The sequence below is a fragment of the Giraffa tippelskirchi genome, chromosome 12, assembly GCF_054371585.1.
Source record: "Giraffa tippelskirchi isolate mGirTip1 chromosome 12, T2T-mGirTip1v1.2.pri, whole genome shotgun sequence".
Classification (NCBI taxonomy): domain Eukaryota; kingdom Metazoa; phylum Chordata; class Mammalia; order Artiodactyla; family Giraffidae; genus Giraffa; species Giraffa tippelskirchi.
Genome location: NC_137286.1, coordinates 16,004,898 through 16,017,554, shown reverse-complemented (window position 1 = coordinate 16,017,554; position 12,657 = coordinate 16,004,898). Strand labels below are relative to the sequence as shown.

The 12,657-nt window shown below is 33.9% G+C and overlaps 1 long non-coding RNA gene across 2 annotated transcripts in view; it reads right to left on the bottom strand.

The window, feature by feature from the left end:
• The window catches only part of LOC145529032 (uncharacterized), a 130,273-nt gene extending 118,020 nt beyond the window's left edge, over positions 1-12,253 (bottom strand). For both annotated transcript variants that reach the window (XR_014070856.1, XR_014070857.1), the window contains exons 1-2: positions 11,960-12,253; positions 11,148-11,255 (exon numbers count right to left, since the gene is read on the bottom strand). This is a non-coding gene — a long non-coding RNA (uncharacterized LOC145529032). The remainder of the gene's footprint in view (positions 1-11,147; positions 11,256-11,959) is intronic.
• Between the last annotated feature and the right edge of the window lie 404 nt (positions 12,254-12,657).

Sequence of the window (12,657 nt, the reverse complement as noted above, 5' to 3'; positions counted from 1 at the left end):
AAAGGACAAAAGGACAAAAAAGTTTCTATCTAGTACCATGTTTGAAACATAATAGGCACATAATAAATGTGATTATTGCAGTGATTTAAACAATGTGGAAATGTAATTAACAGGAGTTGTGGTAATCAAGGCAGGTTCTATTACTTTTATACTCTATTATTTTTACAGTACTCTAACTCTTATTTGGGATATTAATGTATGTTAAATATTTTCTTAGTCTATGTAAAATTTTTTTCTTAAGTTTTCCTTTCCTGGATATATGTGGCAAACATAAAAACTGAATAAAGAAAAAGCCAAAGAAAGCTTTTTCATTCACTTTATATTTCCACAAAGAGTAAAGTCAGTAAATTTGGGGGGCTAATTAGGCCCCTTTTATTTAACTGTATCTTTTTTAATTAAATAAATATGGAGAGAGGAAGATAATCTGGAAGAAAAAGTACTTTTGAATAACAAGGTTTCCATATTAACTTTTATTTTAAATAAAATATTCAGATTATTTAAGCCCCTCCCCCTGCTTTCTGTCCTAAACACATAACAGAACTCTTACAAGCTATTCAAATTTTAAATTTCAGATGGGCTAGTTATCTCTCTAAGAAGCAATGCAATAAAAGGAGATAATTAGAAATAGTCTCTTGTCAAACTATCACAATACAAAATGTTTCTATGATAGTGTCACTGGTCTAGTTAACAGTGATGTAATTGAAATATTTTTCATTAATACATATCATTTATGCAATTAAAAAGTATACTTATCTTCAAATTTTATTTATTCTCTGGAGTATGCGTAAGTGTAAATAGTTTCAGGTGGCAGAATGGGCCATACATTTCCCTGATTCACTTGTGTTTGAAAGAAGAGTTGTTTGTTTATAATTGTATTAATTTCTAAGTGATCTAGAGTCTCCCCTTTGACATAATTTTGCTTATGAAGTTTTTACAGAACTAGAATCTAATTTAGATAAGTCATTTAGTCTTGAATGCCTTTTGCCTCCTGACTTTGGATTCTTCATTCAGAACCCTATAATAAAAGAGCAATTGCCAACATTTCATACAACTTCATTTTGATTATACTGTCCCTCCTCAACATTGCTCAGTTTTATAAATGCTTCTAGGGCTATAATTGTTGGTGTGAATCCTCTGAAAATAAATGTATTATGTCAATCTAAATGCAAATTCCTTTGCACACTAAGCTGTATAAAATGTAGATGATGATGACATGTGTTTGATATTGAGAATGTAATTCTCACTTGACATAAATTTCTCTACAAGTATGAAAACACAATGTAGGGAAAATATTTTCCTAAATAATTTTCATTTGTATTAAATAGTCTTATGCTTAAGACTAACCTTAGAAATTATTTATCTCAAGTGTCCGGGCTGTGAGAGGTCTGAAGAATCCAAGTAACTTGCCTATCTAGGGTTACATAAGGTTAAAGCTAGAAAAACGATTTCTCAATATGCTTAAGGGTCCATTGTCTTTCTGGTTAAGGTCCAATACCTTTGAAACATTTTAAACAGAGAACTTCCAATTGTAAGTAGAACAAGTGTGAAAAGATTCAACTAACTGATGTATAATCACATATTAATATAACTTGGATGTAAAGTAAAAAAAACAAACCCCGAAAAAACATGTTTTCTTTAAATGTCATAGACTGTCTAACACCAGGGGCAAATCTAGCCCACCCCCTGTTTTTATATGACCCACAGGCTATGATTGTTTTTCACATTTCTAATTGAAAAAATCAAAACAAGAATATTTTATAACATAAAACTTGTATAAAATTCACATTTCGGTGTCCATGAATAAAATTATTTTGAAACATAGCTATACTACTTTTTTTCTGTATTATCTCTGTCTTTTTTTGCTCTACAAAGATAGAGTTGACTAGTTGCGTCAGAAACCATGTATACCACAGAGCCTAAAATATTTATTATCTGGGTTTTCATATACACACACAAAATTTGATGACCCCTGGTCTAACAGGTCAACTCAAATATCATTTAATTTTCTTTGGGATGTGTCTTTGTTTGATTTACTGTTAACTATTTATTAGAGGTTTGTCTCTTGAAATTACAGGCTAAAATTTAGATTTTTTTTCAGGAGAAATGCAAATCATGTCTCTTGAGTAGAGAAGGTGACCCCAACATTTAGGTTTAATTGCTCTATGGGACATTAACCAACCTATTTTCCAACTTAGCAAACTTTCCTCAAATGACCATGAAAATTTTCTCAAATGATATGAACTTCACATCTTGCAAGTTCTCACTTTAATGAATTAATCAAACTTTGATTACTGTCTAGTCAGTATTTTTATGAGAGGCATGTTTAAACCTTTTGAAAATAATGCTTTGATACATGAAATTATTTTGCTTTCTTTTAAAGGTAATATACTCTGTTCAAAAAAACTTCCCTTCTGGGTACTGAATTCCCTGGGTAAAAGAAGTTATTATTTCAGTCAACATTTAGCATTAAGACTTAAATGTATCTATTTCAACATTTCAGTTTTATTTAATTCCAAGTGCCACCCTCACTCACTAAGAAATGTGTGTCTGCTCAGAGTCTTAGTAAGAAGATCTTTTGTAATATGCTTTCCCATGCTCTCATCTTCCCTTTTTGGCTTATGCTTCTGGCACTGGGGAATGGAAAACGGAAAAGTCGAGAGTTAAAATGCAGCAACATGTGCCCCACATGAGTTGACAGTGCTTGTTTTTTATTGGTTGGAATATTTACATCATCTAGTATAAGTAGTGGGCTTCCCTGGTAGCTCAGCAGTGAAAACCTGCCTGAAATGTTGGAGACATGTGTTTAATCCCTGAGTCAGAAGATCCCCTGAAGAAAGAAATGGCAACCCACTCCAGTTTCTTGCCTGGGAAATCCCATGGACAGAGGAGCCTGGTGGGCTACAGTCCATGGAGTTGCAAAAGAGTCAAACACAACTTAGTGACTAAACAACAACAGAGTAAGTAGTAACAAGGTTGCTGTCCCTGTTCTACTGGTCAACAACAGAGTGTGTGGCTGACAGGAACTTAATTTTACACATGCCTTCAACAGTTATCAGCTAACTTCATCCCTGTCTGCATCCAATTTGCTTGTCTTGTTTCTCCCCCTAAACTTTACCATTGCCCCTTCCAGGTATGTAATAATTTTGTCCTATAGTACAAAAGAAATATAATTTTGTACTATACTACAAAGTTTCTTGCATATTTGAGTCCCATCAGCAGGGATACATCTCATAGATTTATGAACAATGAGGTACTTTTTTAACTCCTCAATTTAAAACAAAAACATAACATAGTATCAAGCATGTTGACATGATTTATAAATCTGTAATTTGTAATAATTTCACTTCAAGTCACTTAGTTATTTATCTCACATATCTCTTTAGAACCAAGAACATGAGCAGGTATGAATTATCTGTTTAATATCTGTACCATTTCCCTAGAACACTTTCTATGCCAGCAAGATATTAAGTCTGATGGATAAATAATCAGTTGTCTAAGGCATAGAGTGACAGTCTTCTCCTCTTGCAGATACTCATACCAAAATTCTTTTGTCTTGCTCCCTTCAACTTCAGAGAGAAGAACCAGTCTAAATGCCTCCATCCACCCTCCAAAACAGGAAACAGTGAAAGGATTACATCCTATGGTAAATATTGAGATGTGGTTGCCAAGAGAAAATCTTTTTATATTTGTCCTCTGCATTCCCATCCACACCACCCCTCCACACCAATATTGTGTATACACCAATCTCTCTTACACAAGGTTTTCAAACCAGTCCAGGTCTTTAGTGCCTAGGTTTGTGGGAATGGACACATCAATAATCAGATTCTCTTTTAATTTAGCCTTAGAATTTGTTTGATGTTTTCACTAATGGGCTCTATCCATTCTTAGAATCTCAACTGGTATTTTGTCTCACTCTTTTATGTAATATAGTACTTTGTGGGTATATGGACATTCTGCAAGGAGATCCATAATGCGTATGGACATTTCTGTTAGATCAGAAGGGGAATTGGGCAGAATTTATTGGAAGGCTTACTGAAGTGTCAGAGGTCAACATTCCTCAAATATAGAAAAATATATTATAACTTTGTAAGAATATATGACGCTGCTGCTGCTGCTAAGTCGCGTCAGTCGTGTCCGACTCTGTGCGACCCCATAGACGGCAGCCCACCAGGCTCTGCCGTCCCTGGGATTCTCCAGGCAAGAACACTGGAGTGGGTTGCCATTTCCTTCTCCAATATATGATGAAGAATACATATTTTTCTGAGCTTTGTTTCAAGTTTTAAGCATGAAGGACTGGCAAGAAAAGGCTTTATGTTTTTGTAGATAAGAAAAATGGGCAATTTTAACCATATGTGAAGAATTTAAAATCACAGTTTTATGACTTAAATATATTAATTTGCCAAAACAAAAGTTGTAGTTAGAGGAAGCCCAGTATAGGAAATAATCAGTCTCTTCCCTCTAAGTAGAAATGCAACTGGTCCTGTTCTTAAGCCTCATGGGGCCTGAATGACTTGAATGTGTTTATTGTCAAACCCACGTGTTTACTGTCAAACCCATGTGAAGAGGAAATGATTACAAATTGCAAATTTATAAATCATCTCAACATGCTTGATGTGTTATGTTTTTGTTTTAAATTGAAGAGTTAAAAATGTACCTCACTGTCCATAACTTTATTGAGTAATATTTTGATTATAAAGATACATTTTCACAGCTAAAGCATAAACAGCACTAAAACATATATGCTTAGAAAGTTAGTGACCTGCCTATTTAATCTATCATCAAATACCACCATTCTCACCACACCAGACTCTTGAATTATATTAGTGTTAAAGCAAGCAAGTCATATTTAAAATCATGTATTTATAAAACTCAGTTCTTTTGAGTGATCACAAATGTCACATGTTGGTATCAATTAAATTAAAAAAATAAATTTACGTGCTTTCAACGTCTAACATTTTTATAGTTAAATGCAAATAACTTTATGAACAGAATTTAAATATTCCAAATCTGTTTAACAAGCACTTAGCATATATTATATATATATACATATATATATAATGCATATGTGCTAAAAACAGTTAAATATTTTAATATTTTGTTTTAAGCACACATTACATGAAGCACAAGCTTAAGGATTCTTTCTAAATAGAACAGCAATACTTAATTTGGAAATTCCAGTCACTATAATATTTTTAGAAAGATTTTGTTAATCTTATTATTTTCTGAAAATAATAATATATGTCTTTAGTAGGATATATTGTGCTTAATGATTTGCTGTACTACATAATGAAATACATTTTTTATTTTAAAAAGGATCATTTAAATCTTTTTGGTTCATATTGCCTTCTAAAACATTCTTCAATTATAATAATTAGGTTAGACTAGAAGGGAATGGCAATCCACTCCAATATTCTTGTCGGGAGAATTCCACGGACAGAGGAGCCTGGCGGGCTATAGTCCATGGGGTCTCAAAGAGACAGGTGCAGCTGAGCAACTAACACTTTCTTCTTTCTTTCTTTCCTGAGGTAGTTGAGTTAAAATAAGTTTTATTAAAATGTATGATTAAATTAAATCATATACCAAGTGAAACTCATTCCACTAGCATTCAAGCAGAATCTACTTATTTATGGTTTTCTCTCTCAAATCTGTTACATAGAATTAAATTACAGACAGATATAACACATATGCAATCTTCTAATGTACAATGGCTTATGCTTTTCCAGTAACTTCACAATTTTTGATGGCTACAGTAAAGTATCTCTTACCTTTAATTGATCTCATACACATGAATTTCCATTTAGAAAGCTTTTACCCTTAGCACATGAAGCATTTTAAAATTTCCTTGATGAAATGCAATGGAACAATACAATTTAAGTGGGGCAGATTCCTTACGTACACCCAGTAGAAGTGGTTAAAAAAAAAAGATTTTACTCTAAACCAGCATATTGATTTCTAGGAATTAATTGCACTAAGAGTTAATACTTCTATCCTAAAGATAGAAAAAAAGCAGTTCTTCACAGCCTAATTTTATGTGTTTCACAAAGTTATTTTTACTGATAGGGCTAAGAGCTTATCTGCTGAGAATATTTAAATGTTTTTCATATAATTAGTACATTATTGAACATACCATCTTCTTATAATTATATATTTAAAAACATATTTTAATGAGTATTAGTCTCTAGTGTTTTAATATGTTTCACCTTAAACATAAGCCAAACTCTCTCTCAGAGGTGTCAATTAAAAATATTCCAGCTCTTCTGGCATAGTATTATAAAAATATTCAAGACTTTTTGCTTGCTCCCTAATGTCAGCCACATTGATTTTCAAAGTTTATTTTGAATTTAAGTATATTTTTTCCTTCATGTCCTTTTTTTTAACCCTTGTTTCTATTAAAATCTTTATATTGTTCCACCTAGCCTTAGTTCCGAGTAGTTGAGAAGTGTCAGTATGAAGCCAAAAAAATATTTAAAATTAGCTTTTTATTCAGATCAGGTTGATATCACGTGAGTCACAGTTCCTTGATAATTTGTATAAAGGGAACCGTCCCCCATGACTTGAGGTCATGTTGGCCTTGTGGTGGTATACGAAGAGTGAGCCAAGCCTATGTCATGTTGCAGCTCTTTCATCCTGTCTGAGAATCAGATCCCTACCTAGAAGTGGGTAGTAGCAGTGTTATAAACATATTAGAGATGAGTCTGTGGGTCAGCATCAAAATGAGAAGGTTATGTGGTTCATATAAAGATGCCAACAGATACCTTTAAAGAACATACAATACCTTTAAAAAACATATGTTTATTAATGACAAATGATGTAAGTGTTCTAGATGTTCAGAAAGCAAAAGAAATCATAACATGTGACTCATCTGAGCAAGCCAGATTCAAAGAACTCTCTTAATCCTTTAGAATGCATATCAACTGATGAGGTAGCACATGGGGAGTATAATTAAGCCATGCACAGATACACACACACACACACAGATTCTAGTCTTGTTCTCTGGATTCTCTTGTTTGTGCCATTTAGACTCTCCCCACCTCTTTAATCTGGCCTGCTTTCCATACGTAATTCAGTACAGACTGCAAGTATTTAATGACAGGCAGAGTGAATTTTTGAACAATTTCCAAGTCATTCTTACACTTACTATTCCTTAGCAGAACCTTGCCTTAGTCCTGCTGGAAGCTATATAAAACTTTTAAAAAACACTGACATATTTTGATTTACTGGCTAGGCTCCTTTGATGTGAACCATAAAAATATTGTCTTTATTGTAATAATATTTTTAAACCAAATTTGGTGAAAGCAAGAACAATATGGGTATACTTTTAATTGAAATTTAACTTATACAAAAGCCATCTCCAGTAAAAATGTGTTCATGTGGCATTGTTTTCTATATCACTACAAACTCTTAGCATAGTATAATTTGTTCATAAACACTTTTAATCCTGATGAAGAAATTAAAGGTAGGAGTATCATTGCCAATTGGTCACTATGTGCTTTGTATTGAATTTTTATAGTATTTTGCCCTTTCTTTCTCTGCCTAATTGAAATAAGGATGCACTAAGCTTCCAAGCATGACTAATGGGATTTGAGGTGGGAGTAGGGATTTTGTGTTTATGTTCAAAACATGACTGAATAAGTGACATAAAAAGCAACATTATGAACATCTCTTCAAAATCTGATCCATGCTCTTAGAGCCTTGAGCTTTGTTTCTTTTCCTAATATTATGTCAATTAGAGCTATTAGATTTTTTTTTTTTTTTTTTTGCATACAGGCAGGCATGAGGATGAAGGATAAACACAGATTTTAAAATTGTATTCAGTGGCATTTAAGAGGAGGAAGGCATCCGACACAGAATGTGAGAGCATCTTAGGACATGTATCAGTTCAGTTGCTCAGTTGTGTCTAAATCTTTATGACTCCATGGACTGCAGCACAGCAGGATTCCTTTCTGTAACCAACTCCCGGAGCTTGCTCAAACTCATGTCCATTGAGTCGCTGATGCCATCCAACCATCGCATCCTCTGTCGTCCCCTTTTCCTACTGCCTTCAATCTTTCCTAGCACCAGGGTCTTTTCCAATGAGTCAGTTCTTCCCATCAGGTGGCCAAAGTATTGGAGTTTCAGCTTCAGCATCAGTCTTTCCAATGAATATTCAGGACTGATCTCCTTTAGGATGGACTGGTTGGATCTCCTTGCAGTCCAAGGGACTCTCAAGAGTCTTCTCCAACACCACAGTTCAAAAGCATCAATTCTTCGGTGCTCAGCCAAAGACATGTTTATTGTGCAGTTATATTAGATGGAGAAAGCCCATGGAACCCAGGTCCTAGAGAGATGTCAACCAAAGCTTTACTCTGTTTCAAATTTTTATTTTTTTGTAGTGTCACACATTCATGCTAAATTACAGTGTTGGAACCTCTGTCATAGTTAAGAAGGCAAGATATATGAGTCAAAATATTGACTCCTAATATTAAAATTTATTTTAATGGGAAGCCAGGTACAGAAAGTCAGTTCCTACAGAAAAACAAAACCACCACCATGTATCTCATAAAAATGTGGTAGAAGGAGATGCTGACAATTTTATGCACATTAAGTCAGAATGCCTAGAAATTATCTATAGAGTATTATTATTTCTTTATCACGACTAAAATTTCATTTAATGTTAAGTGGCATTTGTGTTATTTTATTGATTGCCAGAAACATTCTAAGATCAGTTGCAATTTCATTTCCACCTTGGTTTTGCAAACCCTATGTTACAAGTAAGAGGTCCAGTATGTCCACTTTTGTATTTTTCCTAACACATTTTGTACTGTTGAAACTTGACCTAGCACTGAGAATACAGCTCTCCTAGTGAAAGGACGAGCTTGGATCATTTTAGAAGGCAACAAGGGAGGGTGTCAGATGGTTCTCTTTGTGGGAAAGAACTAGGTTCAAAGCGGGAAAGGGAGTTTGAGAAGAAAGAAAAAGAGGATATTAAGGCTGAGAAGATTCAAAAGAAATATCAGGACATTTCTTCTCATTTTACTAATGCTAACTTTGACCTTTGAAAGTGTTTATAACCCACAAAAGAAGAAAATCTTGTCATTGTTTTATAGTAACAAAAGTTTCGCTTTTATACTTTCTTGTGGGATTATCTTTATGGAAAAGCCTGTAGGAAATGCTATTAATGCAAAGGCAAGCATATTTCTATTTAGTTTAGTTCTGCTTCTGCAGCAGTGCCTTTATGTGTCAGCAGAAACCCACAGTCTGAGCAAGGCTAATTTTTAGAAACCTGCTAATGCAGAAATATGAGTGAAAGAACATAGAATGTGATGCAAATTTTTTCCAATGTGGAAAGTGCCCTGAAATTGAGAAACTTAAGCCTCTTACAATGAAAACATGCCATGGGAAACATTAAATAGATTAATAGAGAAAGGAAATAAAAGTGAGAAAAATACTGAAAATTTATTTGGAAAAGTTTTGCTTTCAAGTATAAGTAAGGTAAAGTTACATAAGAGTCACTTTGACAAAACATGAATGGGGCAGTGCCTACTAGTTTCCATGTATATTCCTTAAAAAAACTCACATTATCAAAACAATTGTTATAATAGGCAAATTCATTTATTGATTAGAAATATTTAGTCCAGTAATAAAATTTCTTGAAGACATATTGAAATGATAAATTTTGCTAGAGAATTTTAACTATAATATCTAAACTCTATGATAAAAATTCAGGTTATGCTTACTTTCAATTTTGAATGATATAAAGATATTTTCCTATTCTCAACTTTACAATCAGAACAGCAATTCTTGAAGACTCTTCCTATCTTGTGTAGTATTGTGATATACAGAGTCCAAGACTATTCAAAGTAACACACTGAATTGCTACTGTAATTTTTAAGTTTTTTCTATGTGTTTTGTTATTTGCACATCATCATTACCTATCTATCAAATATAAATTATATTTTTTAATTAAGGCATTGATCGCAATATATCCATTTCCATAATGAAAACATGTGCTATTTCACACATCAAAATGGTAAAATAATAAAACACACTCTTGCCGTCTTCCATAAGAACTGCAGTAGTCCAAGTTCCTGATATCCTAGCTTCTCTCTGGCCCCTCTGTGACCAGGAGAATATGAGTGCAAGGGCTGTACCATCAGCTGATTACAGGAGAGGTTATGTTCTGAGAGGTTAGGAATAATAATTACAAGTAGAATGAAGGCATAAAGAGAGAAAGAAAGACAGATAAGCAGAGCTAACGAACAGATGAAGGAATGAAAGGAAGGAGAGAGAGAGAGAAAAGGAAGGAAGAAAAAAAAAAAGGAAAGGAAATAGAGAAGAAGAGAAAAGAAAGAATATAGAGGGGAATATAAACACAAAATAAAATCAGGATAAGAAAGTTAGGAAACAGCACCACAGTTCTTTTTCTCCTTTTCTCTTTCCAATGCACAGTATATAAGCAAAGAATATGAAAATGTATTCAGTCCAATTTTAGGACATAGCGTGACCCAGAATATAAATAAGGAAAAGTGACCACTGAATTACCCTTTAAAATTGAAAAAAACAACGATGCATATTTTAAAATAATATAATTTTGTTGATTTCAGAGAACAGGAAGTAGATGCTATACCCCCTAAATACTAATCCTTTGTGAAGATGAATTTACTTTACCAAAATGCTATTACATCATTTAAACTTTCATTAATGTGTTGCAATTAAAGTCATGATACTTTGTTTTTTAAAATGTATAATAGCACTTAACTAAAATATTTTATATGCATTTGACACAGAAATTCCATTAAGCATGAAAATCAATTTAAAAACGAGCATACATTTATATATAATCAATGTTCAGAAAATTTAAGGATATTAAAAATAAAATTCAGGCCTTAGGTTTGCTTAGGATATACTGGGTCTTAGAGATTTTTGAAGCTTTAGCAAATAAGTATCCTCGTAAGCCATATTAATGTTCTTAGAGAAAATGTAGCATACAAATGTTTATATATTTTCCTTATCTTTTTGTTTCTCCAAAAGCATCTTCTCAGAGTAGTGTGAGGGAACTGTAGTTACGGTATTACTCACACAGTGAAGAGCACCTTTTATAATATTCATAGAATGGGTGGGAGATATAATGAGAAAGTGAGAGGAAAAATATGAGAAATTAGATTTACCTTGCATGCCACTTGATTTAAAGGATGTTCCTGGAGCCCTCTGCCTTGCAGGATATAATGACTGCATTTGAATTTGATGATAAAGGCATAACGGCAAATTAGCAATGCCTGTCATGGGGAAGAGAAGTAAGATGAACATTTTGTGTGGATAGGCAATTTACATCCCAATACGAGTGGTGAGTAGACAGGCATAAAGGAAAACTGCGTAATTGACTCCCAAGTTAATAGAAATTTTCAAGACCCCGCTGTCCTCATTTTACGTTTAAACACGTGGGCTCTTCAGTAGCAAATTCTATTGTTTTTATACATCATGATTCTTCTTCCCTAGTCATGTATGTTTGACCTAAGCATGAGAAAATAGACAAGCTGTATACAGTCAGCCAAAACAAGACCTGGAGCTGACTGTGGCTCAGGTCATCAGTCCTCATAGCAAATTCATGTTTAAACTAAAGAGGACTCTAGACTCTCCCATTCTATTGTGTTTTTCTATCTCTTTGCTCTGTTCACTTAAGAAGGCTTTCTTATTTATCCTTGCTATTCTCTGGAACTCTGCATTCATTTGGTTATATCTTTCACTTTCTCCTTTGCCTTTTGCTTCTCTTCTTTTCTCAGCAATTTGTAAGGCCTCCACAACCAACCATTTTGCCTTCTTCTATTTCGTTTTCTTGGGGTTGGTTTCAGTCACCACCTCCTATACAGTGTTAAAAACCTCCATTCATAGTTCTTCAGGCACTCTGTCTATCATATCTAATCCCTTCAATCTATTTGTCATCTCTGCTGTATAATCATAAGAGATCTGGTTTAGGTCATACCTGGATGACATAGTGGTTCTCCCTACTTTCTTCAGTTTAAGCCTGAATTTTGCAATAAGGAGCTCATGATCTGAGCCATAGTCAACTCTAGGTTTTGTTTTTGCTGGCTGCATATAGTTTCTCCACCTTTAGCTTCAGAGAACATAATCAATTTGATTATAGTATTGACCATTTGGTGAAATCCATGTGTAGAGTCATCTTATGGATTGCTGCAAAAATGTCTGCTATGACCAGCATGTTCTCTTGACAAAACTCTGTTCACCTTTGCCCTGCTTTATTCTGTACTCCAATGCCAAACTTATCTGTTACTCCAGGTATCTCTTGACTTCCTACTTTTTCATTCCAATCCTTTATGATGACAAGGAATCTTTTTCTGGTGTCAGTTCTAGAAGGTCTTGTAAGTATTCATAGAACAGGTCAGCTTCACCTTCTTCGGCATCAGTGGTTGGGGCACAGACTTGGATTTCTGTGATGTTGAATGGTTTGCCTTGGAAAGGACCTGAGATCCTTCTGTCTTTCTTTGGTTGCACCCAAGTACTGCAGTTCAGACTCTTTTGTTGACTGTGAGGGCTACACCATTTCTTCTAAGGGATTCTTGCTCACAGTAGTAGATATAATGGTCATGTGAATTAAACTTGCCCATTCCCATTCATTTTAGTTCACTGATTCCTAAGATATTTATGTTCAAATCTTTCCAT